Source organism: Mustelus asterias, chromosome 23 (genome assembly GCF_964213995.1).
Source record: "Mustelus asterias chromosome 23, sMusAst1.hap1.1, whole genome shotgun sequence".
Classification (NCBI taxonomy): Eukaryota; Metazoa; Chordata; class Chondrichthyes; order Carcharhiniformes; family Triakidae; genus Mustelus; species Mustelus asterias.
In genome coordinates this window covers 25,787,150-25,803,454 of record NC_135823.1, presented here as the reverse complement: position 1 = coordinate 25,803,454, position 16,305 = coordinate 25,787,150, and the positions used below count along the sequence as shown (strand labels likewise).

At 43.3% G+C, this 16,305-nt stretch overlaps 1 protein-coding gene across 1 annotated transcript in view; it reads left to right on the top strand.

The window, feature by feature from the left end:
- foxk1 (forkhead box K1) overlaps positions 1-16,305 on the top strand; it is a 101,588-nt gene that overhangs the window by 45,730 nt on the left and 39,553 nt on the right. The gene's annotated exons all lie outside the window — the stretch shown is intronic.

Genomic DNA, 16,305 nt, shown 5'->3' with positions numbered 1-16,305 from the left:
ACCAATGAAACCAAGCATGCCGAATGCCGCCTTCACCACCCTGTCCACCTGTGACTCCACTCTCGAGGATCTATGAACCTGTATCCCTAGATCTCTTTGTTCTATAATTGTCCCCAACATCCTACCATTAACCGAGTAAGTCCTGCCCTGGTTCGATCTGCCAAAATGCATCACCTCGCATTTATCTAAATTAAACTCCACCTGCCATTCATCAGCCCACTGACCCAATTGATCAAGTTCCCATTGCAATCCTAGATAACCTTTTTCACTGCCCATTATGCCACCGATCGTGTGTCATCTGCAAACTTATTAACCATGCCTCTTAACTGCTCATCCAAATCATGAATATAATGATTTGGATGAGAATTTCTGACAAATAACAGTGGGCCTAGCACCGATCCCTTCGGCACACCGCTGGTCATAGGCCTCCGGTTTGAAAAACAACCCTCTACAACCCACCCTCTGTCTTTTGTCATCAAGAAACCAGTATTTTGTTATCCTGCCTGTGACGCAGTAAGGATTACCTTGTATATGCACAGCGGCCTATCAGCTCGGTGAAGAAGATAACTTTGAAACAACTCGGTTCAACGTGTAGGTGGGGTGGAAACTAGCTTCAAAGGCTGACTTTTTTCAAACCCTCGAGACCAATTTTGTTTTCCAGTGGTGAGGGGCGGGGGTTGTGTTGAGTGGGCAGGATTTCTCTTTCCTCTAAAGAATAGTAACACTCGAAGACTAAAATTCAAGATGTAAATAGCTAGTATAAGGAAAGTTAATTTGAAATGGGTTAAAAATAGGCTGAAGTAAAAATAAAGAACATACTGTGGGGGCAAGGAATGGAATGGAAATGGGAAAACAGGTCAGACACAAGTTTGACATTTTATTTTAAGATGGCTGCAACAAGATGAGGCAGCTGCAGTAAATTGTCATCAGGAATAGAACAGAGAGTTTGGAGACAGACCCCATTAAAAGCAACCTTTGTGGATTGTATAGTCCTCAATACCAGTTGGGCAGAAATTTCTTGAGTATGGAACAGAAACCGAGAAAGCTGGAAAAACCCAGCATCTGTAGGGAGAGAAAACAGAGTTAATGTTTCGAGCCCTCATGACCCTTCAGAACTAGAGTGGGAAAAATGTGATTTTATATGTGAGGAGTTAGGACAAGGGGTAGAACAGCTGGAACAGTGAATGATTAGTAGGAGCTGGGAGAGATTGGAACAAGGATGTAGCAAAACCTAAGAACAAGTGACAGATGGCCAGGTGGAAGTGGGAGGGTTTTTGCATAGGAACAGAAAATGTTTGGGATATAAAATAAAGATGGAGGAGCAAGGTCACAGTCTAAAGTTGTTGAACTCAATGTTGAGTCCTGGGTCTGTGTCTAGTTGTTAGATGAGGTGCTGCTCCTCTAGTTGGCATTGGACTTCACTGGAACATTGCAATAGGTCAAGGACGGGCGTGTGGGCATGCGAGCAAGTTTGAGTTAAAATGGCAAATGACAACGTTGGGAGTCATGCTTGCAGGCTGAGCAAAGCTGTTACTCAGTCTACGTTTAGTCTCCCCAACGTAGAGGAAACTGCATGGCAAGCAGTGAATACAGTAGACCAAATTGAGGGAAGTGCAAGCGAAATGTTGCATCACCTGAAAGGGGTGCTTGGGACCTTGAACAGTAAGGAGGTAAAGGGGCAGGCGTTGCAGGGGAAGGTGCTGTGAGGAATGCAGATGGGCGCTGGTGGAGATGTGTTTTTTGGTGGCATCATACTGGAGTTGGTGGAAATGGGTGGATAATGATTCTTTGAATGCAGGGTCTGGTGGGGTGGAAAGTGAAGACAAGGGGGGACCTGGTCATGGTTCTGGGAGGCAGTGCGGGAAATAGTTCAAACCTGGCTGAGTGTCCTGTCAACCACTTGGGGCGCTTGGTGAATGGGGGGGGGGAGAGGGCAGATATGTCACAAGCACCATTTTCGAAAGTAGCATCATCAGAACAGATGCAAAGAAGGCGGAGAAATTGGGAGACTTGGTTGTAGTCCTTCCAGGAAGCAGGGTGTGAGAAGCTGTGGTCGAGGTAGCTGTGGGAGTTCGTGGGCTTGAGCATGGACCTTGCTTTTATGGCTTTAGATTGCAGAGTTAGATCAGTTTGGATTGATCCATTTTTAAAAGGACAATAGTGGACAGGCAGGAAGTCTTTTCACAGCTAGCTGAGGTGGAAGGAGATTTCTAGCTTGTTGAGCTGAAAAGCGCAATAGGGGGATGTGCTGTTGGGCTTGGGTAATTATAAAATAAATTCCAATTTGGAACCAGTATTCCTGAAAGTCTTTTGGATATCTTGGGATCCAAAACTCTGCTCTGGTTTCAGTGTTGGCAAATTCCACAAATCACATGTAGGCCAGACTGGGTAAGGATGACCGATTTCCTTCCTGAAGGACATAATGAACTAATTGGGTTTTTACAGTAGCTGATAAACATTAAGACTAGCTTTATATTCCAGATTTATAGCTATAGGCTTATCTTGCTATTAAATATTAACTGCATAGAAATGACAAAGGTGCTAACATTATACATGGAAGCAATGGTTCCACATTTTATAGTGATCAGGAGGGTTTGCAAAAGGCTGTTAATCTGAGCAAATGTGTGCTCACTTTCAAGCTACTTGCAGTGAATACCATACCACAGGGACATTGATTGGATGCTGAGAAGGTGTTCAACAGGAGGTATTTGCTCAATGGCTTGGAGAAATTTAACTTTAGCCCTTCTTTCATCAGTATAAATTCTGTATAAGCTAGCTTTAGTTACAATAACTGTATTATCTCCCTTTTGGATTGAATTGGCCAAGTGTGCAAGTTAATTGTGCTTTTTTTTTATTACACTTTATAGCATCTAAGGACCTCCCATAAGGTTCAAGTGTGAAAAATAGAAGATTTTCTTGAATGCAGATGACTAGTATTGCTACCTGTCTAATGATGCTAACCGAATTAAGGCCCACTTTTAGAATACAGTGTTAAATGGTGCAAGTCAGAGACTCTTGGCTTAAATGGTTTAATTTTACTAAGGGTTTGATGTTGTAAAGTGAAATGTTGCCCTCCTGTGGTAAACAACTACATTCCTATGTTGATTAGCTTTAAGTTTGACTTGTCACATTTTAAGGAAACCACCAGGTTTATTGCATGAGATTGTAATCATCCATATGTTATAATTTTTCTTGGTTCCATTTGGAAAGAGTGCCTTCTTGTGTGTGCCGGTTTCATCTGGCATGGGTTTCCCATGAGTTACTGGAGGGTGGTACATTTTTAAGGAGACCCATTTTTCTGTATCATAGAATCCCTACAGTGCAGAAGGAGGCCATTTGGCCCATCGAGTCTGCACCGACCACAATCCCATCTAGGCCCTATCCCCATAACCTACATTTACCATTTACCCTAACCATTCCCCTTGACATTAATGGACAATTAGCATGGCCAGTCCACCTAATCCACACATCTTTGGAGTGTGGGAGGAAACCGGAGCACCCGGAGGAAATCCAAGCAGAAAAGGGGAGAATGTGCAGACTCCACACAGACAGTGACCCAAGCCTGGAATCGAACCTGGGTCCCTGGTGCTGTGAGGCAGCAGTGCTAACCACTGTGCCGTACCAAACTTAAACAAGTGAGGCAATTACATTGATTTACATAGAATATATGGCACAAAAACAAACCATTTCGTTTATACTCCATTTTGGTTGTCTCCAATTCCATCTATCTCATCTTTAGCCTTTCAGTATATCTATTTCCCTTTTCTCATGCACTCTTCTGGTTTCCATTTGAAAGCAAGTAAGCTATTTGCCTCACCCACTTCCTGTGGTAGCGAGTTTGACACGTGAGTAAATAAATTGGTTATCCCCCTACTAGATTTATTAGTAACTTGTATTATGGCTCCTTGGTTTGGATTTTCCCACAAATCTTTTAAAATTTTGTGGAATGAGGCGATTGTTGGTATGGTCAGTATTGCCTATCTCTAATTGACCTTGAACTAATGGTTTGCAAGGGCATTTCAGTGTCAGCCATGTTGCTGTGGGTCCAGAATCACGTGTAGGCCAGACCGGGTAAGGATGACAGATTTCCTTGAAGAACATAATGAACTAGTTGGATTTTTACAATGGTTGATGATGGTTACCATTATTAAGATTAGCTTTATATTCCAGATTTATTAATTGAATTTAAATTTAAATTCTTCCAACTGCTGAGCTGGGGATTTGAACCCACGACCCTAGAGCATTAGCTTGGGCCCCGGGATATTAGCCCAGGGACATTACCACTACACCACCATATCCCCCTAAAGTGGAAGAAGTCTCTCCACACCTACTGTGCCCATCCCAGTCATAGTTTGAAAGACGACAAATTCTTCTCTTGAGAAATAAGATCTTGTTTCTTGTACTATCCTTGCAAGTCCTTTGTAAACTTTCTCCAACACTGCTATCTCCTTTTAAAGCGTTCTACACCAGAACTGTATTCGGGTTGTACACAGTCTGACCAGAGTCCCATGTAAGATAATTCGTATTCCAATAGAGGTGCAAGAAAAGCCACTGAAATTATAGCTTCATAGAATCCCTACAGTGCAGAAGGAGGTCATTCAGCCTATTTGAGTCTGCACTGACTGTCGACAGATCATCTTGCCTCGGCCCTATCCCTGTAACCCCACATAGTTACCCTGCTAATCCCCCTAACCTATATATCTTTGGACACTAACGGGCAATTTAGCATGGCCAATCCACCTAACCTGCACAGCTTTGGACTCTAGGAGGAAACTGGAGCACCCGGAGGAAACCCACGTAGACATGGAGAAAACATGAAAACTCCACACAGTCACCCAAGGCCAGAATTGAACCCGGGTCCCTGGTGCTGAGAGGCACCGGTGTTAACCACAGTGCCACCGTGCCGCCTGTCCAAATTTGATCTTTACTGGAATATAAATCGCAAATGTCATAAGATGAAAAGTAATATGCAGTATTTCCTGAAGAGTGAGCAATACAAAGAGGTCCAAAATTGATTCATTGTGCAAGCATATTTGTGAGTAAATTCATTGAAGATATGAACACTATCCATCTGTTATCAATTGTCCCCTTGCCCCATCCATCAGTGCTCAGTCAGCCGCTGCTGTGATGTGGAGCAGTCAGCATATTCCACTTTTTAATTTATAAAATTGTGTGGAAACAGCCTCATGTTATTAGTTACTGGTGCAGAGAAATGTTAATGTAAGAAGTGATTGGATCTGCACATTGTCAGCACCATTTTCAAGGTAAATGTTTTGTTTCAAGTAATCATCTATTGATGTATTACAAACTAATACTTGGCTGGATTGTGTTATACACTAACAATTGATGAAGAACTCCGATGATGTTCAAATAATCCCTTCGAATGAAGCTGGATTGATTGAACATTATAGTTCCAAAGTGCTTGCTGTTTAACGCATGGCTATGCATTTTGTCTTCTTTCACAGGATATTTCCATGCAGTCAACAGTAGAAAGGCCAGCATTTATTTCCCATCTTTAGTTTCCTTTTGAAGGTGGTAGAGAGTTGTCTTCATGAATTGCTGCAATCCATGTAGTGCAGGTACACCCAGAGTGCTGTCAGGAAGGGATTTTGACCCAGCGACAGTGAAGAAATGACCATATAGTTCAAAGTCAGAATGGTGTATGGCTTGGGAGGGAACTAACATAAGAACACCTCCACTTACATTTGCAACCCTTGTCCTTCTAGATGGTAGAGGTGATGGGTTTAGAAGGTGCTGTTGAAGGAGCCTTGGTGAATTGCTGCAGTGCATCTTGTATATGGTACATACTGCTGCCATCCTGCACTGGTGGTGGAGGGAGTAAATGATTGTTGTTGGAAGGGGTGCCGATCAAGTGGACTGCTTTGTCCTGGATTGTATTGAGTTTCTTGAGTGTTGCTGGAGCTACACCCACCCAGCAAGTGGAGAGTATTCCATCAGGCTCCTGACTTGCGCCTCATAGATGGTTGACAGACTTTGGGGAGTCAGGAGGTGTGTTACTGACCACACAGTTCCCTGCATCTGACTGACTCTTGTAGCCACTGTGTGTGCGTGTGCGCTGGGGGAAGGTTATTAATGAAGCCTGGGACACGTTTTGGGCCGAGGACACATTTAAAAAAAAGATAGTTTTGTGTATTTTAGAAGACTGAGATTGAAGTACAATTAACGCTGAGGCATAAGTCAGGAATGTGATTGAATACTCTCCATTTACCTAGATGAGCGCAGCTGCAACAGCAATAGAGAAGCTTGACACTGTGAAGGACAAAGCAGCGGCTTGGTTGCCACCCCACCCACCACCTTAAACATTTGCTGCCACCACCATTAGTACATAGTGGCAATCTTGTGTACTATCTACAAGATGCACTGCAGCAACTAGTCAAAGCTCCTTTGACAGCACCGTCCAAACCTGCAAGCATTATTACTTCGAAGAGCAAGAGCACCAGTCAAATGGGAACACTCCCACCTGGAAGTTGCCCTCCAAGCTTCACATTTGGGGCGGCACGGTAGCACAGTGGTTAGCACTGCTGCTTCACAGCTCCAGGGACCTGGGTTCGATTCCCGCTTGGGTCACTGTCTGTGTTGAGTTTGCACATTCTCCTCGTGTCTGCATGGGTTTCCTCCGGGTGCTCCGGTTTCCTCCCACAGTCCAAAGATGTGTGGGTTAGGTTGATTGGCCAGGTTAAAAATTGCCCCTTGGAGTCCTGGGATGCGTAGGTTAGAGGGATTAGCGGGTAAATATGTGGGGGTAGGGCCTGGGTGGGATTGTGGTTGGTGCAGACTCGATGGGCCGAATGGCCTCCTTCTGCACTGTAGGGTTTCTATGATCATCCTGAGTGTACTGCATCACCTGGACTGCAGGCATTCAAAAAGCTGGCTCACCACCACCTCCGCCAGGGCACTTGGGAGTGGTCAATAAATGATCAACTTCCCAACTCCACTTACATCCCACGAACAAATGAATAAGAGACGAGCAAAAATGACTGTAAGCTCACTGTAATAAAGGGGTGTTTGATATTGTTAAATATGGTGCCATGCATTTCACAGAGGATGAATTCTCAGAGTTGAGGGGGAACTTCTTCTCTCAGAGGGTAGTGAATCTCTGGAATTCTCTGCCCATTGAAGTGGTGGATGCTTCCTCGTTGAATATGTTTAAATCACGGGTAGATAGTTTTCTGATCGATAAGGGAATTAGGGGTTATGGGGAGCAGGCGGGTAAGTGGAACTGATTCGCTTCAGATCAGCCATGATCTTGTTGAATAGCGGGGCAGGCTCGAAGGGCCAGATGGCCTACTCCTGCTCCTATTTCTTATGTTCTTATACAGGATATAGTCAGTGGAATAGAAGATCAGAATTCATTTGAGAATTATAAGACTGTAGGTTGGGTGTAGTTTTGTTCTTGGAACAATTCCTGAAGTTCCCAGTTGAAATTTAGTTTGCATTATCAGGAAACTAGGATAGTTCCTGGGAGATGATTAAAAGTGAGCGGATTAAGATTTTATGAGTGCTGTTGAAAGCATGTATGACATGCAAGGATACAGGTTTCAATCCATCTGACTCGGGTTCTGATCTCAGTGACGTTGCTGTTGAGTGGGAAATAGTTTGAAAGGAGTTGCTCCTAATCATAGAATCCCTACAGTACAGAAGGAGGCCCTTTGGCCCATCGAGTCTGCGCCGACCACAATCCCACCCAGGCCCTATTCCCGTAACCCCATACATTTACCTTGCTAATCCCTCTGACACTAAGGGTCAATTTAGCATGGCCAATCAACCTAACCCACGCATCTTTGGATTGTGGGAGGAAACAGGAGCACCCGGAGGAAACCCACGCAGACCCGGGAGAATGTGCAAACTCCACACACAGTGACCCTGCCTAAGCTGGAGACTGTTTCAATAGAGATGAGTGTTTGCTCTCTCAGCTACAGGAAGTGAATGATCCAGTGAGATGTGTATGAGGAAAAAGAATAGTTTTCATAGGATAATCGGAACAAGAGTAGACTTTTCTTAGAAATCTTAGAAACCCTACAGCACAGAAAGAGGCCATTCGGCCCATCGAGTCTGCACCGACCACAATCCCACCCAGGCCCTACCCCCATATCCCCACATATTTACCCACTAATCCCTCTAACCTACGCATCCCAGGACACTAAGGGCAATTTTAGCATGGCCAATCAACCTAACCCGCACATCTTTGGACTGTGGGAGGAAACCGGAGCACCCGGAGGAAACCCACGCAGACACGAGGAGAATGTGCAAACTCCACACAGACAGCGACCCGAGCCGGGAATCGAACTCAGGTCCCTGGAGCTGTGAAGCAGCAGTGATAACCACTGTGCTACTGTGCCGCCTTTTCTCAAGCCTGTCTCATTGTTCATTAGATCATGGCTGTATCTAATTCAATTTTACCTACCTTGGTTCCATATTCCTTAGTACCCTTAACCTAACACAAATCTTTTGATGAAAGCAAATTACTGCAGAAACAAAATCAGAAAATGCTGGAAAATCTCAGCAGGTCTGACAGCATCTGTAGAGAGAGAATAGAGCCACCGTTTTGAGTCAGGATGACCCTTCGTTGAACACAGTTTTGAAACTTTCAATTGATTTTCATTTAACAATCTTTTTGAGGGAAACAGGAGGTGTGCTAGAAGTGTCAAAATGCTTTGAGGTATTTAAAATCATATAAAATCCAGCTGCTAGCCGCAGTGTGGAAGGGTGGAGCTGAGCCAAAAGCCGTTAAGAATTGGCTATGGTAGCATATTAGTTATATTACTGAACTGGTAAACTACATGCAAGGAGATTTTGTGGCACAGTGGGTATCATCCGTGCCTGAGTCAAGCTCAGGTTTCAAGTCCCACTGTAGGAGTTGATGGCTATGGGAGGCGCATTTATAACGTGGCCCAACAGTTTGAGTAAATCCTTCCAATATGCTCGTTAAGTGTTGGAGAAATTCCTGGCCAGTCACGTGGTAGAAAGACAATTGAAGCCTCCACCATTACAATCCATGGTTCCGGACTAACATGCATGTTGCCATAGCAGCTCGGACTCTTTGGGAGGGTGTGTGTGCCAATAACATGGGGTTCGATCCCAGTTCCGGCTGGAGTGGATTTGATACCTTCCCATGGTGCAGATAGTGGTGCTGTGGGTCAGACCTGCTTTCAGGCAGAGAATGGAAGAGCAAGAATCCACATGCAAAAATTATCCATTTGTAAAAGTAACCATGTGCTACCACCATCTTTCTGAACAACCAGAGATATTGCAGTACTGCAAAGGAGGGGGAAAGTGTATCTCAACCAAGGGGCCAACAACATTCATTAGTGAGCCTCTTTACAGGATGTTTGAGAAGGTATATAGCCTGACAGTAATACTTACCCTTCCAACAATTGGAAGTGGGAACTATGACTGTCCCCGCTGACCTCCTCCGCCCCAGCCTCCCCGCAATAACTTGAGTGAGCTGAGGAAAGTTGCAGTGGTCCTATCACCCCAACTGAGATCAGCTAATTTAGCTGGGATCTTTCTGATTTGAATCACTCTGCTATTTGAACTACCAGTCCATGCCGGTAGTTAATGCTCCACTTGAGCCTCCTCCCTTCTTTTCTCATCTAAATCTTTCATCGTAATCCTTCGTCCCCTTCTCCTTCAGTGAAGGGAGAGCATTTTTATATATTAAATAATCTCTAACTGGACCTAAAACTGTTTTCTGGCTTGAAGTTCAAAGTGATTCATATTGAGTAATGAATGTGTCAAAGCCCTTGGCAAATCCTCCAGCCAACAGACAAGTTGGTGGGATGCTTCAGTAACCAGTCCCAGCATTGTGGGATTTTGGGCCTTATTTTTGGCAGTTATTTGGAGGAAGAATTTTGACACTGTTCCTGATTGGTTGTCCTGTGACATTGAAAGGAAGGAAATACATTTGGTGGAAAGGTGATCAGTTTGGTTGTGATTTGGTTTCTCCACCTCCCTGGCCTAATGTTGCCTATCATCTTTCCCCACTGTCCATGCTTCTTTGGGTAATGTGCTAGCAGGCTGCCCTGCCTGTGGAATGGGTCAACAACCTCTGGTAAGAGAAAGGAAGAGGCTGCTTTATTGCACAAGGCGAGGAAAAGGGGAGGAGGCTTGACTGATGCATAAATGCCAGGATGGACTAGTTGGACCAGATTGCTTGTTTCTGTGCGATATATTCTACATGAAACATATGTAACTAATTTAAACAATTCTTGGATGATTTTCATGAAATCTTGTGTTCAAGCCATCATCAGTCTAAATCTTCAATTTATAAATGAAGGTTTTATTGAAGTTATACAAGTATGGAACAGTGTGTGGTTTTCTTTTCCTTGGAATTCGGTATCAGTTTCTGGATTATCCCTGTTCATTATTGCCAACTTTTAATATTGAGCTGCTGATTTTTGTTTCTACTCATTGACATTGATATGGTACTTCCGTTTACAGAGAATGTGTTTGCTGCTGTTCTTCTAGTTTCAGCCATTGGGCACTGGATATAAAAGTGTGAACCAACACTGGCTTCATAAAAATGTCCCAGTGAGTGGGGGGGGCGGGGGTGTTGTGTGAACAGGGGTGTGTGTGTGTGTGTCTGGAAATAATTTTATCTGTATTGCATTGTACTTCCAAAGAATGTTGCTGCTTTGTGTCGATCTTTGACACAGCAACTGTACTGAATCACTGCTGCTCATAAAAACCCTACAGTGCAGAAGGAGGCCATTCAGTCCATTAAGTCTGCACCAACTTTTCTGAAGAGCATCCCAGCCCTTTGTCTCAATCCCTATAACCCCCACACATTTACCATGGCTAATCCACCCAACCTACACATGTTTGGGCACTAAGGGGCAATTTAGCATGGCTAATCCACCTAACTGGAGGAAACCGGAGCACCCGGAGGAAACCCACCCAGACACGGAGATCAACTAAGGCGGTAATCGAACCCAGGTTCCTGGCTCTGTGAGCCAGGGAGCTGCTTACCACTGTGCCACTCCTAACTGATTGAAGTATGCAAAAAGCCTATGAATAGTAGTTAGGGAGGGTCTTTTTAATTGAGAGGCATGCGTTTCTGCTGAAAAAAGACCAACTTTCGGGTGTTGAAGGCCACTCTGAACTCTGGTAAACCGGGAGGGGAAGAAAAATCTGAAGTGACGTGGGCATGGAGTCAACTCTTGTCAACTCCTGTGTAATTTCCCTGGCTTCTCAGTAGCTGGGAAATATCCACCTTGAAATAGTTTATCCATTTATATAAAAACAATCCAATGAACTGTGTATATTTAACAATAGTTGACTGGAACCTGGAGTTTCCCTTTTTAAGGCCTGTTGCTTGTACTTGATTGAGATCCTATGCTTCACACAAACAAATTACTTACCAAACATTAGGAGCTGTGTGCTGCTGTGCTGTGTAGTAAACCAGCTTGCAACCTTTCTTCACCATCACTGTTTAGTGTAGGTTTTCAGCTGTACAATTTTCCACAGCAGTTTCACTTAAATTAACTTTCCCTGGAACACAATTTACAGTGTAAACAGATGCTATTTTTCAAAATTGGATGGGTTCGTAACACACGAATAATTTAAAACTTATCCTTTTTTTTGATCCTTTATTGCAATGATGTATTTTGTATTCTTCTCTGGAAATTTTGAGTTTTGTCTGTTTCCTAAGTAGACCAGTTGGCTTTGCAAGGAATATTTTTCTTTCTTTGTATTTTCATAGGTACATTTTTAAAAAGCTACTAGTGAGATTAGTTCACACAGTTCTGTTTTATGACTGGATTTTTTAAAATCACATGAGCATTTTGATTGAAGTCAATATGTTGTAAATGTATTGTCCAAGACAACAGTTGCCCATGTTGAGGTAGCAAGTTGCAACACATAGCACTGTGTTTTGGTAAATTGTAGTAAAAACACCTGAACCTCTTTGCATTGCTGGATTTCTTGCATTACTTATGATTGCTCATAACTGGGGCAAAGCTAGAATTGTAGTTAACCCTAATTATTAAAGTTGGCCTGTTAAAACTGGTCCAAAATTCCCTTTAAGCATTCGTTTAAATACTAATGTTTGAAAGTCTGTCAAACTTCTACCAATTAACTACTGTGGTCCCCGTATTATGTGGCTTTGTAAATGATCTGTCTCTTTGTGTCTCTCCCTTTTGAAATGGCTGCTGCCACTTCGATTCCCAAAAATAACACCTACGCCCATCTATCAACGCACCTCCTTATCCAAGACCCATGCCCAGCTTTCCTGCAATGCTATATTTGAATCAGTTTGCAAGACATATTCAACCCCTTAATCCGAATGTTTTTATCAGAGAAACATCTGTACTGGTTTATAATGGCAGTCTGAACTCTTGTGTTCTCAGGTCTCTGTTAATGTGATGGTTTTATCAAGTTTTCTTCTTGCCACTTGCATTTTTCAAAGCCCGTTGATACCAGGTGGTATCCATATTGAAGAATTACATCTGATACAAGGGGGTGAAAACTTCATTAGATAATTTGCTGCTGGTTATTACTAAACAACCAGTATTTATTTTCAAAGAACTCTAAAAAAATTCTACAGTGTACCTGTTCTGAATTCCTAATAGGGGATCTGTCCTTAAAGGGAGAATTGAAATGATGAATGAGAAGAAACTATTTTGAGAGGAAATGATTCTTTTTTGTTCTGACCTTGTGTGGTCAGGGAGAACTGGATTTTCAAGAAAATGCGAAATGCTGCGGAGGCTGGAATCTGAAACAAAAACATTAAATGCCAGAAAAATCTCAGCAGGTCTGACAGCATCTTTGGAGAGAGAAAAGAGCCAATGTTTCGAGTCTGGATGACCCTTCATCATCCTGACTCAAAACGTTGGTTCTATTCTCTCTCCACAGATGCTCTGTCAGACTTGCTGAGATTTTCCAGCATTTTATGTTTTTGAACCTGGATTCTTGAACTATCCGACCTTGACCTTCAGTATTCACCTCACAAGACATGCTGATTTGGATTGTCACATCTGGCGCAGCAACTTGAAGTGTTGCTGCTTTGGGAGCTGGAGTGTAAGATTTGAGTTTCTATCGATCTATGATGACAACCTGGTTCCTTTTGACGACATTTGATTTGAAAGCTTGCAACACAGTGAAAAGGACTCGAGTCCCAGAGCATGACTATAACCAGCAGAGGTGAGATACGTCAATGATTCTATTGAATGTTGGTAAATTCTGGGTATCCATACAAAATTGTTGGATGCATGTGGCAACAATTTCTTGTGTCTGATTCTGAACAAGCCAGCATTCAAGCCCTTAACCTGTAGTCATCTGTGAGCAGAAGCTTCACTGAAAATACTGTTTGCTGGCCCTTGAATAGGGAAGGCAGGTTGGCACAGCAATTTCAGAGCCATTGGTACATGCAGTGTTGGACCACCAGCATCTCTCCAGAATCTAACTCAAATCACTGCTTTAAAACTATTGTGAAGCTGGACAGCAAGAGTCGTCGGGTTAACCAAAAGGGAAAGCCATCAGTTGAAACCCTGTGAGCATAAAGCACACTTTACTTCAAGCAGGAGCACTTTACTTCACTAGTGTGAATTAACAAACCTTAGCACGAGAGCAAGAAAGTATTTGCATAAACATTTCATGCTCCCCTTTATAGGAAATAATTCACATGCATGACTGACACAATTTGTTGGACTTGAGGATGAAATATTGCATTACCGACATTAGTTTTAGTCCTCCTTGTTTTTCAGATGGAAGTTCAAATTTCCAGTGTCCCAGAGTTTCAAATAATATCCTGGAACACTGTCCCTTGCAACATTAGGGACAGTCACACAACCTTCTGAAGGATGAAACAGCAAGATTGTACAATTGCATCAGGAGTAACAAAATGCACAAAACAATTCGTACACTAGGACAGTGTCAAGATGAGGGTAGTCTTGAGAGCTTCAAAAGAGAGTCAGACCAAGGGTTTCCATGCTGTTTCCCTCTTAGTGTGAACAGCACTGAATAAACTCCTTTCAAAATTGGCACAATTTCCACCATAGATGCTGGTTGGTTTCCGAGAGGAATCTCCTCATTGAACTTTTTAATGTTAAAGTAAATTAATGTAAAATTTTCCTTTATCTGTTGAACCTACCCCTAGCAACAAAGCAAGTTGGTGCAGAAACTGGAGGAGGCCCCGAGGCTGTGTCCTCAACCTTGTATGAAACATGGCAACACTGAAGCTTTGATCAGAGCTGTCAGGATAAGGCATTACACTTAAAACAAAAACCAACTTTGTCCAAGTTATTGAAAAGATGTACTCCCACTACCCAATTTTTCTTCACATCTTTATTCCCTAAAGAAACAAGTATTTTGTCTATATATAAAAATAACTTTTGTAGCCAGAGTTTCACTTGCAAAGGCTTCTCTTCCCACTCCTGCACCATTATCTCTGGTATTGATCAGGGATTCCTTGCCACCTTCTATTTCTCATCTACATGCCTCGGACAACATCATTTATTTTCACGTGTATGTTGACAGCGCCATTTCTCGCCACCTTATCTGACAACCTGTGCTGGATGTGCAGGAATTAAATATCGGGAAGACTAACACCACACCATTGTTTTCAGAGCACACACCAAACTCCATTCTGTAGCTGCTACATCCCTCTCCCTGCCCTGACTTCACCTTGTTTGCTCCTGAAGCCCTCATTGATGCTGCTGTTATTTCTTGACTATTCTAATGCACTCCTGGTGGGCCTCCCACATTCTACCCTATGTAAACATGAGCTCATCCAAAGCTCTGCTGCCTGTCTCCCTACTCTCACCCAAGTCTCTATGTGCCTATCGCCCTTGAGTTTACTAATTACCCTGACTCTGGTTCAAGCAATGCCTCAACTTTAAAATTCTTCTCATTGTTTTCAAATTCCTCCCCAGTCTGGTCTGCCTGCTATCTCTGTATCCACCTCTGGCCTCATGACCCTCAGATATCTGCACTCATCTAATCGTGGCCTCGCGTAACTCCCTTTTTATCACATTTTTCTGCCTCGCTTTCCTCCTTTTAAGACATCCCTTAAAATCCAAGTTTTCGGTCATCTGACCTGATATTGTCTTATGTGGCTTGGTATCAATCTTTATTTTATAATGCTCTTGTGAAGCACCTTGGGAAGTTTTATTATGTTGAAGGTGTGTTAAGGGTGAGATCCTGGCATGGATAGAGGATTGGCTGACTGGCAGAAGGCAGAGAGTGGGGATAAAGGGGTCATTTTCAAGATGGCAGCCGGTGACTAGTGGTGTGCCTCAGGAGTAAGTGCCGGGACCACCACTTTTCACAATATACATTAACGATTTGGAGGAAGGAACTGAAGGCACTGTTGCTAAGTTTGCAGATGATACAAAGACATGTAGAGGGACAGGTAGTATTGAGGAAGCAGGGGGGCTGCAGAAGAACTTGGACAAGTTAGGAGAGTGAGCAAAGAAGTGGCAGATAGAATATAATGTGGAAAAGTGTGAGGTTATGCACTTTGGAAGGAGGAATGGAGGCATAGACTATCTTCTAAATGGGAAAATGCTTAGGAAATCAGAAACACAAAGGTACTTGGGAGTCATTGTTCAAGATTCTCTTAAGGTTAACGTGCAGGTTCAATCGGCAGTTAAGAAGGCAAATGCAATGTTAGCATTCATGTCGAGAGGGCTAGAATACAAGAGCAGGGATGTACTTCTGAGGCTGTTTAAGACTCTGGTCAGATCCTATTTGGAGTATTGAGAGCAGTTTTGGGCCCCGTATCTAAGAAAGGATGTGCTGGCCTTGGAAAGGGTCCAGAGGCGGTTCACAAGAATGATCCCTGGAATGAAGAGTTTGTTGTATGAGGAACGGCTGAGGACTCTGGGTCTGTACTCGTTGGTGTTTCGAAGGATGAGGGGGGATCTTATTAAAACTTACAGGATACTGCGAGGCCTGGATAGAGTGGACATGGAGAGGATATTTCCACTAGTAGGAAAAACTAGAACCAGAGGGCACAACCTCAGGCTAAAGGGACGATCCTTTAAAACAGAGATGAGGAGGAATTTCTTCAGCCAGAGAGTGGTGAATCTGTGGAACTCTTTGCTGCAGAAGGCTGTGGAGGCCAGGTCATTGAGTGTCTTGAAGACAGAGATAGATAGGTTCTTGATTAATAAGGGGATCAGGGGTTATGTGGAAAAGGCAGGAGAATGGGGATGAAAAAAATATCAGCCATGATTGAATGGCGGAGCAGACTTGATGGGCCGAGTGGCCTAATTCTGCTCCTATGTCTTGTGGTCTTATGAAGGCACAAGTTGAAAATTTAGGAAGAAGGCTAAAATGCTGTCC